Source organism: Venturia canescens, chromosome 3 (assembly GCF_019457755.1).
Source record: "Venturia canescens isolate UGA chromosome 3, ASM1945775v1, whole genome shotgun sequence".
Classification (NCBI taxonomy): domain Eukaryota; kingdom Metazoa; phylum Arthropoda; class Insecta; order Hymenoptera; family Ichneumonidae; genus Venturia; species Venturia canescens.
Window position 1 is genome coordinate 12,769,081 of NC_057423.1, and position 16,231 is coordinate 12,785,311.

The 16,231-nt window shown below is 39.5% G+C and overlaps 1 protein-coding gene across 10 annotated transcripts in view; it reads right to left on the reverse strand.

Annotated features, from left to right (window-relative positions):
* Window positions 1-16,231, reverse strand: part of RhoGAP19D (Rho GTPase activating protein at 19D) — a 100,107-nt gene that overhangs the window by 65,542 nt on the left and 18,334 nt on the right. The gene's annotated exons all lie outside the window — the stretch shown is intronic.

A 16,231-nucleotide genomic window follows, 5' to 3' on the forward strand; every position in this document is an offset into this window, starting at 1 on the left:
AGCACACCCGAGTGCGACACCCAAATGCTCTTTAAAAACGTTTTTCGAAATTTAAAAACTTTGCGCAATCGAAAGGCTGAACGAATGGGACAGCAAGGGCCGGAATTTTCAAAATTCAATCGTTTTCTATTGGCACCGAGTATAAAATAAAAATAACAATAATCGAATCAATTTTCACTCTTTCTTTATCGTTTCAATTTTTTAATCACCGCACACCAAAATATTTTTATGACTGATGCGCGAAGACGGGAACAGCATTGAAAAAAATGAATTCCTCACGAATGTTGTTCCTCAATAAATTTAAAGACGAAATTTACACCGAGAATAATGAATCGTGGAAGCATAAAGCTTGAGAACGACGCAAAAATCGGAGTCTCAAGTGGACGAGGACAAGTCGGTGTTCACCGTTGGCCAAATCCGAAGCAGATTTCTATGTACAAGCCGGTAATTTCGACGTAAATACATCGAGGCAAACTCGATTTGTGGTGGGACCCGTTCACGGTACAAGCGATCCTCTCAAACTCTGTTATATCTGTACGCACGGGAGAGTCAGAGAAGGGTCGCGAGGCTTGGCCCTTTTCCTTCCGATTCATTTCCTATAAGCGATCGATCACCAATCGAGGATGAGAATCGGGTGTATGACCCCTCCGGTGAAAGTCTGGTGGAATGATGGGCTCGTGGATTAGGAGACGAGACACAATGTTTATGGGGAGCGAGGGAGAGGGCCGAGAGACAACGAGAGCGGCGATGGAAAGGGAATATGCGGGGGAGGCGCTAGGAGGCGTGAGGGAGGGAAGATGAGAGGTAAAAGAAGGGACACAGAGGGGGACGGAGGATCGAGAAGCAAAGGGAGATGAAGCTAGGAAGAGTGATGAAGCGAAAACGGGAGGTTAGAAAGAGATAAATCGAAGGGATTAAAAATAGAAAAAGGAGAAACGCGGAGACAGAGCTAGAAGTGAAAAGAGAACGAGAGGGACGAAAAAGGCGACTTAAGAAAGAGTCGAGAGGAAAAAAGAAACTTGAGGAGAGAGCAAGGCAGAGAGAGATATTTAGAAGAGAAAGATAGTGTGAAATGAAAGGATTAACAGAGATCGAGGGAGCCATTGAGTGAGTAAGAGAGACAGACGGAAAGAGGAATGAAAAAAAGGAGTAAAGAGAAAGTGGTGAGTGAGAGGAAATGTATGAATGAAGAAGAATTGAAAAAAGTCAAACGGAGGAAGAACAAAGGGAGGAGAGCGACAGAGAGAAAAGATGAGAAAGAGATAACAGGAGATTGAGGAAGTTGGACTGACGGTAAATGAATGAGAGAAAGAGTGAGAGCGATCGACGAAAGACCATGCAGCCACACTGTCGCCAACACGAATTAGCCCCCGGTCTCAGGGGTGGCCTCTGCACACATAAAAAGAGAAAGGGAAAAAGGGTGGTCTCGATCGTGGCCGAGGGACTCTTGTCCATGCAATATCGCACTGTCGACGAGAGCGTATCGTCGTCAGGTCGTTCACCCATCAAGTGGTGACACGAGCCAAGTACTTGTTTGCTGCAAGCACGTCGCTTCAATTCCTTCGTCTTCAACTTCTTCTTCTTCTTCTTCTTCTCCTCCGCACATCCCACCCCTCATCTCATTACTCCAGACGCATACTTCTTTACTAATTTATTTAACGACGAGCAAGTCGTCCCGGGGGAATGAAAAAGAAAGAAAGACGATCCAACGAGAATGGGAAAAGAAATTCGCCCGTCGGTCGAAAAGCACGGCTCGTTAACGCACTTCACAACGACCTCGATCAACATTACTAATTACGTTGTATCTCGAGTACTAAAATATGCAATAAAATACTCTAATTGTTGGCAATGAAACGAACTCAATGACCGAAGCCTTGGTAACTGATCACGAAAAATATGAAAAATTTATCATTTCCGGTCAACTTTCACGAGGACGAACGACGCCATAACCAAAATGTTGCTCGAGTTTTTTTTTTCTCGATTACCAAAATCCAGCCTTCGAGTTCGACCAAATTTAAAGATCGCCAAGGAATTCACTTAAGGTATTCCTTTCACGAACCCGAATATTCTACAAATAACTGATTTTAAAATACAGTAAGCAAAAGTGCATGCGAATAGATTGGCCAAATTTCAGGTCAGATTATCGAACATTTAACGATGAATTAAAACTTGAATTCTATTTAATAATTCATATAGTAAATAATTCGAAATTCCTGATTTAAACAGTCTTACAGATAGGAAAAAATGTAAGCCGACGATAAAGAATAAAGGGTTAAGGTAACTCCTATACTGCATGCTAGTCAAATGAGTGCTAAATTTTCAAAACGCTTTTAGACCAAGTTCAACGTACCGATTAAACTTATTGTTAGTAGATGTGCATTCAAGCATGTTTTATTAACGTGAAAAAATATTTAAAATGATAGTTTTGCAAAACTATCAACTGATAGATGCAAATTTCCATGATGACACATTTTCACAGGTATTTTTCAATGAATCATCTGTATTTTTTCACCGATTTTATTGCACCAAGTCTCATTTTGTTCCTCAACTGATTCTCTACGAATTCACCACGTACATTTTCCTTTAAACTCATTCCTTCAAAAATTATGAATGAAAAAGTTTTTTCACATAATGAACAATTATAGCTACAACAGTGAAACGATCAAGTTAAAAAAAAAACATGGTGGATTCATAGAGGACCAGTTGACGAACAAAATGAGACTTGTTGCAATAAAATCGATGAAAAAAGGCAGATAATTCTTTGAAAAATACCAGTGAAAATGTGTCAGCGTGGAAATTTGTATTTATCAGTTGATTTTTGGTTTTGCAAAACTAGCGTTTTTAATATTTTCACATGTTAATAAGATACGCTGTAATACAAATTCACTAACAATATAGATTTAATCGGTACGTTAAACTTGGTCTAAAAGCGTTTTAAAAATTTAATTTTTAAAATACAGGAGTTACCTTAAGGAAGTACCCTCGGTAAATCAATTAACAAACAGAAAATTATAAAAATTTGTAAAGATGTCAAAATCTTTCGAAAAATGAGTCAGTTAAAATTTTATGACCTTTGGTTGACTTTGAAAAGAGATATCAATGATTTAATTTGAAGCAGTTAACATGGAGTCTTATGTGAATCTGTGATTTCAGACGCACTTTTTAATTTATAACGTTGAAGTTAACAAACAGATTTTGATAAAATTTGGAGAAGATATAAACGAATGTCCAATGAACATTTTTCTTTTTGGAAAATATGCAAAGCTTGCTTGTATTCTAAGAAATGACTAGAAATAAGACAAGTTTTTTGAGCAATACGCAAATGTGGCAACACCGCAGAATTGTAGGTTATGGCGCTTCATTCGAATATAAGTTACAGCAGCACTTTCGAAACCGTCTAAACATGCGCAAATTGAGTCAACGATAGAAACACAGTATTGCAAAAGAAATATTATACATTTATAACGAACATTTTGTGTGTTTCATGCATCAATTATTTTCGGAAACAATAAGAAATAGAAAATATGAAAAGACGACACCATCAATTTAATCATTTTTGAAGTCTTCTTTGAGGTTAGGCATGTTTCTTTTCCCGTACACACTTCGGATTTCTTTACCCACTGTTGAAAAACGAAACACGCAGAAGCTGGGTTTTCTATACGCGACTATACGTAGATTCAATGTTTGTACGTGAGCACGTACACTAACCCAGGGGCTACGGTGTTGCCGAAATATATACTACGTTACTCATATTGAAGACTAAAACTCTCTGACTCACTACGTACCGAGGGTACTTCGTTAAAAGAGATATTAACGCTAGAAGTTGGAAAAATGGCAAAAGCAGAAGCTTTTCCTATACAACCGGGACTTTTCAGAGGTTTCGAATCAGTCCGAATTTCGAGTATCCCAATTAGCGCAACCAGAGAAAATACGCTCATGCGCGAGGAATGCCTTAAGCGACAAAAGAATAAAAAATATCGTAGAAATTCGTACAAAAAACAAATCTGCCATTGTGTCGAGAGGATTTTAGTCGGAAATAGAAACATGATAGGTGTCTCGGCACAGCGATACATCGGAGGCAGAGAATATGTGTGGGGAGAATCGCGGAGGATCGGGTACAAAGTGAGGCGATGAAGAATGGGAGAGAGCTCGGGAGAGAAGCGAGCGCTCTGGCTCTCTTCCTCTCCTCTTTCGGTCTCGTCGTGTAATTTATCCAGATCGACGTCGACGGGAAAACGCGGTGAGTGGAAGGCAAATGCGAGCCCTCCTCATCGTCGTCTGCTCTCCGTCGGCCGGGCAACCCCCGCAATCGTTGTCTATAGATATCCGTAAAAGCAGCAGCCCATGAATATTTGTGTCTGTGCTTGCGCATACGTGTGTAGACCCGAGTTTGTTCGTTCTCCTCTTTTTCGGAGGGTGAATCAGTCTGAAGCGCGCGCGTGCGGTGTAGTGATTCTACGCGCTCGGTTATGACTCACCCGGCAGAGAGCAGCGTGTGGTGCAGCCACAGGGAAAAGCATCGAGGACACGTGTATATTATACAGAGGGAAAGAAAGCCCCGTCGACCCGAGTTTATGAGAGTGGGAGGCCCTTGTCGCCCAGCCGGTATACATTTTCTGGTTACGTTACGCGATGTATCGGGCGCGTCTATGTATATATATAAAAAGTCTCTCAATGTTTCAAAAAAGGGATAAAGATAAAAACACGAACAGTGAAAAACGTCCCCCTGCGCGATGCTCTGCGTGGGTGAGAGTGGCGGATTTTATTCGCTCGGTAAACCCTTGCAACGTGATGAATGACGCCTGGCATAAAGAGAGAGAGAGAGAGAGAGGATCGAAAAAATATTGAGAGGAAGGAGAAATTCGATTGTTGGGGAATTGTGATTTTTTATGAAAATTCCGGTTCATATTTTTCTCGTTTCGCTTCCTTTTATTGCTGAAGCAGTTATTTGCATTGGTAGGCAGCACCGAGTGTGCAGGTCCGTAGAAAACGTGAATAATGTTTTTTTGGAAAGTATCAAAGCTCTTCCACCTGCTTCCGTGACAGTTTGACAGGAAAAAATCTGTTAATGAAAAGGCGAAATACTCGCAGCTCGATAGGGACGACGCTCGGGGAGCAATGGGATCGATTTTTTCATACATAATCTACCTCGCGGACGCGGTCGTTAAAATTTAGCGTAAAAACTCGAGCTGTTCGCTTGTTTGCGCCTGACAACCGACTGCCCGGCGTACACCTCTGCTGACCGGGTTCCCGTCCATCCAGTCCAGTGTGTACGCCACAATTCCACATACGCTTTTGTTACCGGCGCAAAGTTTAAGGTAGTTCATGCACGAAACGATTTTCTTAAGAAAGTCTTGAAGTTTACACGGAGTTTAAATGGGTAGTCGACTGACACGCGTGCCAAATTTTAAAGAGTTCGTTTTATTGGTTATTGAGATAAACGTGTTTAGGTATGAAGAAAAATACACATGGTTATAGGCACATGCGTAAAAAATCGTTTATTTTTCCACACAACGAATGAACGCTTCTTGCGAAGTTTATGAAAAATTTACACGATAACAATGAAGTATTTAACGAAGGCCTGGGAAATAATTCGAGACGATTATCTTACTTAGCTTAGCGATTAGCTTATTTCGGCATTTTGTTTCTTCTGGGCTTGGCCCATTCCTGTCACAGCCTTCAGTCGTTTTATTAATACTTTTTTCTTGAACCACTTCCTTTTGGGTTTACCCACTGCGCTCTCTAATGCAATTTTTAACATAAAAAACTATAGTATTTTAGCCAGGGACGAATGAAATTTGGGGCTCGATCAGTGATGGATCCACGATTAGTTAATGGCTTGTAATTTCATTCGATCAAAAGATAAGTTGAAAAAACTAACTTACAATTTCGAATTAATAACTCTGAAATTTGAATTACGACGTTTCGAAGTGAAAAACCATTCACTCGCGTTGCGCGCAGAATTAAAAGGAAATGCATTACGCTGTCGCAGTTTCATATTTTTTACTTTTAATCAAATCCTATATCGAAAAATACGGTTTTCTATCGATTTTTCAATAAATTCATTAAAAATGAGATCAAGAAACCTTCGAAATGGAGTGAAGACGGAAAAAAAACTCGATTTACCCGAGATCACCGTTATTATTCTCAGTAATCAATATCGGTGAATTTCGAATACAATGATATGCGCATGAGATACACCGCGAGTTTAAAAAACAATAATGATTTCCGTACGAAGATATTCTCACGAGTTCGTAACGAAAGAAAATCATAACAATAATAAAACAATGAAGGAGACGTCGTGTAGTAATATTTTTCTAAGGGGTATTTATGACGAAAAGATTTCTATTCGGTCGTGTCTAATGTTTCATTATTTCATGCCTGCGAAAGAGTCAAGATCTCATTGATTTTGTTACATCGACAGTTTGATGATTCCATTGGTATACGAGAGTTACAAGTATATTTCGCTCTGCCATCGAATTGGAACGCATGCAGTGACAGAACAAGAAGTGCAATAGCAGTAAAGATTAATCGAGCGTAGAACGAACCGAGGATCGATTTTGTTTCGACGAAGGTAAGGGGACAAGTCCGTGTCGTTGAAACATTTAATGGGATCATCGCGAGTATCCGAACCTGAGTGGAAGCTGAATTCTGATTTCAAATAATATTCGATACTTTTTACGACTTTTCACATTTTTCAATAGTTTCGTAATGCGAACGAAATATAGAAAAGTTCCACGTCGGGGATCGTGCGAGCTCTCTTTTCGCTGCAGCTAAATTGGATCAATGATTCTCGCGCGAGTTACGAACGCAGCAGTCAAACGGACGAACAAACGGAGAGACTTTTTTCCGCTCTCCCATTTGTGTTCATCGTGTTTATAAAGCAGAAAGCGGAGCGAAAAATGAAACAGTGAGCCGAGTCGTTTGGACAACCGGGACGCAATTTTACGACATTTTTTTCGAGAATCTATTTTTTTGCTCTCCGCGGGCAAAGTGTTCGGGCGAGTAGTGTTGTAAAAGTTTCCATAACGTACTTTCTCCAATTTCTGCGATCTCTGACACTCGGCGCGATACGAATTCACCTTTTATCCGTTTTTCACGGCGATCTTTACCAGCGTCCAACTGCGTTAGATCTCACAACATAAACACCGCACCCGAGTAATTACGCGTTTCCGGCCGCGGTCGCTGCGCGCATTTTTCAACAAAATCCCAACTCCCTCGTTCCAATTTTCACGATTTTATGCCACGTTAAGCGCATTTTCTGCGAAACCGTAACGGAAAAAGTAGCTTATAAAAAATGTTACTCCGAGAATTACATTTTTCGCGGGTCGCAACGCACGCACCGCAAATACGAATCGATAAAAGCATTTTCATCACTTCGCGGCTGATCTGTAACGCCCCGATTTCATTACATCTCGATATCAAATAAATTCGTTAACTCAGTCATCACCTCAATCAACTTCCTTAACGGATAGCCAATAATAATAATAAAAAAAAAAAAAATTGAAATGCTCAATATATTTCCAAATGCATTTCCCCCGCTTCGCCAAGCGTCCGCAATAATGCATAATTCTTAGTGATTCGCATTTATCGTCATAAAAAAGTATATTCGAAGCTCGAAAGAGACGCTCACGGCGAGTTATCGGATGATCATTGCATCTGGAATAACATTATCCGCGAGAATTATATTTTTCGATGTGCAAGCACGCATGTGGGGCGTATTAAAGCGTAGTAATATTTATATTCGAAACAAAGATCGTTTGAATCATCACTATGTTTTGCTTGAATACTGCGAGAAGGAGAGGGAGAGAGAGAGAGAAGTGTGTGTTTGTACGCGAATGTATGAAATAACCATGACATGGGAAGGCCGGTAATTGGCGAGTACGAGAGTCTGCTACTGGTGCAACAAGCAACGTATGATGGAATTTGACCTAAGCGGGAGTTTGCTTCACGAGAAGGCCACACATTCGAAAGAAACCTCATGAATACATATAGCGATTTATAAATGTTCATAATGTACGATCACATGTACAGCAGCAGTTGGTTGAGCAGAGATCGCTGGCGTTTCGGATCTCCAACATTTATAGCACTAATAATGGAGTGTCTACGGTAAATAGCAGCTTGCCTACCTTCGGCCTCCCAAGTTCAGATGAATCCAACGGAAATGAGAAAGAATTATTCGGATATTTATACAAAACTAGCAACAACGCGGGCGCACAGCGCCCGCTTTAGCAATGAAAGATTTATTAATAATAATGCTTGGCAACGATCCATGAGGACGAATAAACAAAAACCATGGCAACGAAATAGAGGCTTCGCATTTCGATATATCGAAATGTCTTGTTTAAGAAAGGATGAAATGAAATAATACAAACATTCTTGTTCCTGATTTCTTGGATTTATACTTGATTACAAGGGTTCTCAATCTCATTAAAATATCATCAAGATGACGGAAATTATATAATTCCGCACGACTGATCAAGGTGACTTTGTGAATATACTGAAATATCTGTATCCAACAATCGATATGATTGATTCTTTCTGACGTCGTGAGCGTATGACGAGTCTTTATTGAGAACTTCTTTCACTCGTCATACATTTCTGTACTTTCTGAATCGAGTGATTTTCTTTCGTCCAAAGCCCATGCGCAGGTTCTCTCGCTACTGGACTAATTCTTTCAATACTCCAGTAATTTGTCTAAGTTACGCTAATAAGTCTGTATTGAGTCTTCTTTCACTTGTGAGCCTATACTATTTGAAGTATCTGAAAATTGTGTTAAAATGGCAATACTAACCAACGGTGTCCATATTGCTTTACACAAGTCTGTTAAGAGATTCTATTCGCTGGTGTTGACGATTGTTTAATCAAAAAAACACATCCAACCAATCTTGTGTTGTTTTTCTAATTCGTTCGTGATCTAATTGTATCGCTAATTCTGTTTGTTTTACCAAACCAGATGAAAGAAAACTCTCTAAAAGGTAGATAAATCAAAGTGGGATATTTGACACTCGATAGAAAAGCTCGATAGGCTCCGCGTTACGTCATCAATTAACTGTTGTTGTGCAGTCACAGAAAGATTCAAAATAGTTGACAAGAACATATTAAATACATAGAAATCGGAGTGAATGTCTCAGCACTCTCAATGTCATCGATTGATGTTACCAACAGCAATAATTTAATAATAAAATTCTTCATCGTACTAAAGAAATAAATTGTTAAGGGGGCCTTCGATCATGGACGGGAACGTGAGAAGTATGACAAAATATAAAATCGTTTCGTCCAACTGAATCTGTCTGAAGAGGTGAAGTTGTTGAGTATTTGGGAGGGATTGAAGCATATCGAGGGAATCAAAGGAACATTTAATGATGAGAATGGAAAAAGTATGAATATTTATACGTTTAAAATCTGACGGTATTGAGGTAGCATCAAACGAGAAGAAATGTCATTTTCATATCGACGGTTGATTCGATGTTGCCTTGCGGAAGCTGCTTCGAGATGAATTGGAAAGATTCAGTCGCAGAAAATATCGAAATGAGTAGTAAATTCGCTCGCTTGGAAATCGATGAAACGAGCCTTTTTTTTTGGTTTTGCTGAATCTCAAATTACCTACGTGCACACGAGGATAAATAAATAAATGAATAACGGGTGAAAGCTCTCGCGGTTTGGTGCTCGCGTGGGCCGCTCTCGCCGCGTGCTGCGTAACGAGATGGAGATTGTGGCCAGCTGCTTCGGAACTTCCATGCTTTACGACGAGGTCCTCGTCGTCGTCGACGACGACAAAGTGAAAAGGAGCTACGCGAGGGAGAAAGAGAAGAATGAAAGAGTGCAGAAAGCGGTTAACGGGCGGCCGGAACATGCGGAAAGCTCATTAATTGCGCTACGAGGTAATTAATTCATCTTTGCAACGTAAAGAAAGTGTCTTCTGATGCTGACACGAGCAACGCACCTCAGCCCGTGTGTGCGCGCAGAAAAATACGTTCGAAAGTCTCTCGACTCTGATTATTTGTCGCGCCCCAACTCCCATTAATTAATGCCCGCTTTTCCGCAAGTTACTATACAATTTGACTCATTCAAAATTCATTTATTCACCCGAACTCGAACGCCCGACACTTGGGACTTGCGTTCCTCACCGATTTGTTCCACTTCGCCCACCATAAATTAACTCGCTACTCGCCTCACCTCTGACCAGTGTATTTCCTGACGAGTTTCTTTCAAAACAATGAAAAAATTGAGGATCGAATAAAGTAAATGTGTAATGAAATAAGGCAGGATAATAATGCGGGATTTCGCTTTCGAGACTAAACTATAATATCCGATTACGGTGATCGTTGGTAAGACACGAGAAAAATAGGGAAATACATGTTCTCGTATTACTTGTGGCTGCGCGTGCTACGCTCAAATATTGCCATAATTCAATAATAAATTGCCATAACAGCAGCTGCCGTTTGTCTTTCCCTCTCTTTCCATCGTTTATGCTGGCTTATCGACGATTCTCCGTGCATGATTTTTCCCTCTTGGCTCAATCGTCCAAAGCACAAATCGCGAGTGCCGATCGCGGAGAAAGCGCGGACGGCAAACATCGTCGGATCTTTTAAAACACTCATAAATTCAATGATATTTGCAAATAAGTTATCGTGAACGAGTCCCCGGTCGGAGAGAGACCCGAGTTTACGGGGCGCAGCGAGCGGGCGCTCGAGCCTCGGAAACGAGGGGAGGAGTCCCCGTTTTTTTACAATTGATTTATACTCGCGATGAAGTTCGCTCTAATTCGCCGATAATAAAGTTTCGCTCCGCGAATTCCTCTCATTTTTCGAATCTCGAAATCTTTAACCAGCCTCCGCCGTTTCCTCCTCCGAACGATCGAAAATACTCAGATTCTTGCGAAAACTGTTACGAAGTTTGTCGTTGAATTAGTCAAACATCTCGGCAAACGCGTTCGATAAAATGCTTCATTGTTTCGACAAAATTTCATTTCCCTATAAATCCGTTCTATCCTGATATTCGAAGTTTTGTTGACCCGCAAAGTTCTAACAAAATTTCATTTCCAAGACAATAAATACGGGGAGAAATAAAACAAACGAAAAGAACACGAAAAACGATGCTTTTTGAGCAACGAAAGATTTTTATCTCCATCGCACACTCCGTCAGATTCCGCTGTATACGTTACGTAAAATCGAAGTGGGGTCACAGGCTAAATAGTTCGTGAAGGGGAGAGATTGAGAGAAAGAGCGAGAGGAGCACAGCTGGGTGGCTCGTAAATCATTGATAATTGACGTTAAATTAGCGACAAGTTCGCATATGAAACTTCCCGACAAGCTTTAACGGAGAGAAACGCGCGCCGCCTTGCACAACTTACTGATGAGAATGTCCCGTGTTATCGGTCATATCTATCTTTTCTCTATACAGATAAATTCATGTGGAAAAAAAAGAAACGTTTACGTCCCTCCGTCCGCGTGTTCGAGAGCTTACGACCCGAGATCTGCTGAGAACGGATTCCTATGATGTTCGCAGACATAGAAAACGGATGGGAAAAACGTCGACGAATGAATTTGAGAATCTCGTCTCAGAGTCTCGTCGACACGGTATGGAGGGAATAAACTCGCAGCAGCCATTTTTGGCAATCCTCATATTTTTAGCTCATTCCTCGAGACTCGTAAATGAAAAAAGCGAAACTCGATCGTTTGTTATTCGATCTCGAGTATTTGTTGTAATATCTGGTTTTAGGTAGTTTATCGCTATGATTTATAGTTGTGAATGAGCAGATAGAATTGTCAATTGAAAAAATTGACAAAAAAGTAGAAAAAATTTAGTCTCAATGATGACGATCCAAATATAATCGAGTTTCGAGAATTAGTAATTGCCCAGGGATGCCGCAAAATGAATATATTATGTGGAGACATTTCGGCAAGGTTCCCGATAAACGAGCTCATTTGTTCTTTCATTTTGGATCTCAAGGGGTCTACCTTAATTAGAATTTTCAAAAACCGATTTTTTTTATTGCATTTTTCGACGAAGCTGAAGTTTGCGACGTTGGAGTCCAACGAATTTAACGAAACGAACATTTGTAATTGACGAATTTTTTGTTTCGCGTAATTATTGGCGTTGGTTGAAAAACTACGAATTGCAAATTCGGTAGGGAACAAATTCGAGAATTACTGAAATAGTTGAAGTCTTTTTTAGATAATTTCGTTGGATTCCAACGTTGCAAATTTCAGCGTCACCATTTTTCGAGCAGAAGTGTACTTGCAAGCGACGTTTACTTGTTAAACGCGTTTTTCTCAAAATTACGTTTTTCGACGGCTCGTTGATAAAATCTCTGAAACTATTCAGCCGATCCTGACCAAAATTTTACCACGTGTTCTTTGTGGCTATAGCTATGCGCGTATCATACGAATTTTGAAATTTCAAGTGGAATTATTTTTTTTTTTTTGCAAAAAACGATGAAAAAAACGTGCTTTTACGTATTTTTTGGAAAAATGGCCACCGTTTTGTCACACCCAGCTTTTTTTTCAACCTGTCTTCTCCCCCCCATTTTTCTGTACGAAAAGTGAGTAAAATAAATATAAAAAAAATGTTTTTGTGTATGTCAAGAGTGTATTTTTTAGGCCTAACACTTTTCACATCCATATTTATAATTTATACCGGTCAAAAAATTCGTGAAAATAGTCTTTTTTGCCCATCTTATCAGAGTAGGTCCCTTAAATTACGTGAAAGCCACATATGTGTGTAAATATCGGTAGGAATACGTGGGAAAATATTTTTAAACCCGGAGAACATAGTCGATATATTGGAGTGCAGGTAGTCATGTAACTGGATGATATTTCGCGATCGAATACTTCCTGTTTCCTCACTAAATTTTTCTACCGTACAAATAATATACGAGCGTAAACATTAATCGATAATCTATAAATCTTTCGATCGGTAATGAATGGCTCTCTCGCGTCCCTCTCCGGAGCAGTTGGAGTGCTCAATGCAACAAAATTTATGAGTTTATCTCTGGGAAAAGTGAAAAAAATAAATCCATCAAATACATTCGTATATTGTACGTATGAACGAAAAGTTGAAATGGTTAAAGAGTAAAACTCGTTTAATCGTCGATTAACAAGAAATCGTACTAACTCGGGTGAGTTTGTCATTCAAGTTCGAGACTTCCAGGAGCTACTATATACATTTAAATGTATATATATTTATATTTATATTTGATATAAATTCTGTGAGAACTAACGAGACGAACATGCTCGATCGGTTCTAAAGCAGCTCGATATTAATTATGATCGACGTTATCAGCAGGAAGTCCATTACGCCTCCAGCTCAGCAAAACTCTTCCTCGCGATGGACTTTTTATTCCTCTCGTTCAGTTTATTATTTCTCTTGCTTCGCCTTATCACTCATTCTCTTTCCCTCTCACTCGCCTCCTCGCCCTATTTCTCTCGTCCCTTTTCCTGCAACTTTCATATCTCATTTTCGTTCGATCTCGAGCATTATTTTTCGCTGATTCTCGCACTCGCGAACGCGCCAGTGAGTTTCTTAAGTAGGTAAGTAGGTGGTAAAGCGAGTAATACAAAGATGACGCGCTCGCGTTCGTTCCCTCACTTTCCCCCTTCTTTTTCGTCGCCTCTCGCTCTTTCTCTTCCTCCCTCCCGCTGTTTCTTTCTGCCCACGCATCAACATACTTCTACGCATATCGCAAGTAGTCACTTCTCCGTACGCGTTCATTTGCAAAGCTCTGCGTTATCGAGAAACTACACGCGACTTTTTATCCCGTTGAACAAATGAGGAACTTTCTCGTTGCAACCCCTCTAACGTTCCGAATCCGAAAGTTGAGGATTTCATCAAAACTTTTTTCCTCTTCATCGAGCCTCGAGCCTCCGATCAGGTTCATCGTTCCCGTCAAATTTGGTCAAAGGAATGAGAAAGTTCGAAAAAAAAATCACACGAAAGTACGAAAACGCATTCACCTGAATTTTCCGAGTCTTCGATGTTTGCTTTTTGCATATCCAAATTGCACAATTTTTCAGAATCAGGCCTGGCGATGCTGAAGCTTCGTCATTCGTCGATTTGATTCTCGCAGATTGAACACCAATGCTACGCTATCGATGTTTAATAAACACATTGAAAAAAAAATAATAATTTTTCAAAGTCAAGCAAAAGCACTTTCTCGATTAGTTATTGTTGTTATGAAATACGCTTCAAGTGCAGGCTTTTTCATTTGCCGGTAGAACGTTCGAGCATACACCGAAGGCATCCGTACTTTTGGGTATCGTAAAGACGACTATATCCCGCCTCTGGAGATTCCTCGAGGGCACCCTACGCCACTTTTGTATGTAAGCTACGTCTAGAATAAAAGAGAAAGAGACAGGGGGGGGGGCGGAAAGGGGATAGTAAAACCATAACAGCAAAGAGGGTCGAAATATTCAAGCCCCAGTGGCAGTTTGATCGAAATACAGGGTGTCCTTGCAACGTTTACGATCCTTTTTTATGCGACCACTTTTTGTAGACCTGAGAATGGAAAAGCTCGAGAGTTCTTTATTCACGTACGAGAATAAAAAATGAATGCCACGGAGATGAATATTATGAAAAATTTGTAACTTCATCGAAATATGAGAAATTACTAAATTCTCATATTTTTCTTAATCTCACACAAAAAGTTTAGTCTTTATCGCACTTTTTTATCTCGTAGGATTATCCAGAGAGCTCTAATCTCAAATACGGCGTTTACTTTTCGGCTCTCCTTTTCATTATCTATTAATACACAACATTTGTGATATCTTTTCTTGTAAGACTGTTTATACCCACGAAAATTCTTCTTTCATTTAAATCTTCAACATCATTTCAAAAGACTTTCGATATGAAAAAAACATTGGCACATTGAAAAAAATTCGTTTTAATACGGAAAATCCTCAGGCTCGTTAAAATTTTCTCGATTTTCACTGTAGCACTGTGATTTACAGAAATTGTATACAAAATATTTGTGAGTAAATCAATTTTTTTATATATTTCAACGTAACTCCGAAGAATTGATATTCGTAATTCAACATTCACGTAACAATTGAATTAAGTAGGCATTTGAAGAAAGCGAATGTGGTTACCGAATTTTTAAATCAACAATATTATAAAAACAAATGAAAATTGAAATGAGTTTTGTTTCAGTAAGTTTTCTCTTCTTGTTGATTTTGCACGTGTTTTGTTAAACTCGGAAGAAGAGCTTTCTGCAAATGACGTAAAACAACATTCTTGTTCCTGATTTCTTGGATTTATACTTGATTACAAGGGTTCTCAATCTCATTAAAATATCATCAAGATGATGAAAATTATATAATTCCGCACGACTAATCAAGGTGCCTTTGTGAATATACTGAAATATCTGTATCCAGCAATCGATATGATTGATTCTTTCTGACGTCGTGAGCGCATGACGAGTCTTATTAAGAACTTCTTTCACTCGTCATACATTTCCGTACTTTCTGAGTCGAGTGAGTTTCTTTCGTCCAAAGCGCATGGGCAGGTTGTCTCGCTAGCTACTGGACTAATTCTTTCAATACTCCAGTAATTTGTCTAAGTTACGCTAATAAGTCTGTATTGAGATTTCTTTCACTTGTGAGCCTCCTACTCGAAGTATCTGAAAATTGTGTTAAAATGGCGATACTAGTCAATATTGTCCATATTGCTTTGCACAAGCCTGTTAAGAGATTCTATATTCGCTGGTGTTGACGATTGTTGAATCAAAAAAACACATCCAACCAATCTTGCGTTGATTTTCTAATTCGTTCATGATCTAAATAGTATCGCTAATTCTGTTTGTTTTATCAAACGAGTTGAAAGAAAACTGTGTAAAATGGGTTTTGAACTCCAAAGATCTCCACGTTCATGAGAAATTTTGTATAAGAAGCTGATAAAGGAAATGGTTGAATCGTCAACAAAAATATTGGTCAGTCATCGAATGGTGGCGAACAATAAACGAAATTTGTCGGTCCAATCATAAATTTTGTCGCTTCGAACAATTTATTGACTCAAACATTCGATATTTGTGAGCACAACGAAAAAATCTTTGAATAAACAGAAATTTAGTTGAACCAACAAATTCAATTTGTCCGCGACAATTTGTTGATCCAACAAAAAAAACTGGTTGAGTCAGCAACTTCAATTTCTCAGTGCAGAGACACCTTGTATAAGAACATGCTAAAGTGTACTGAAACTCCGAGTTGGTGTGCTATACACTACAATGGATCTG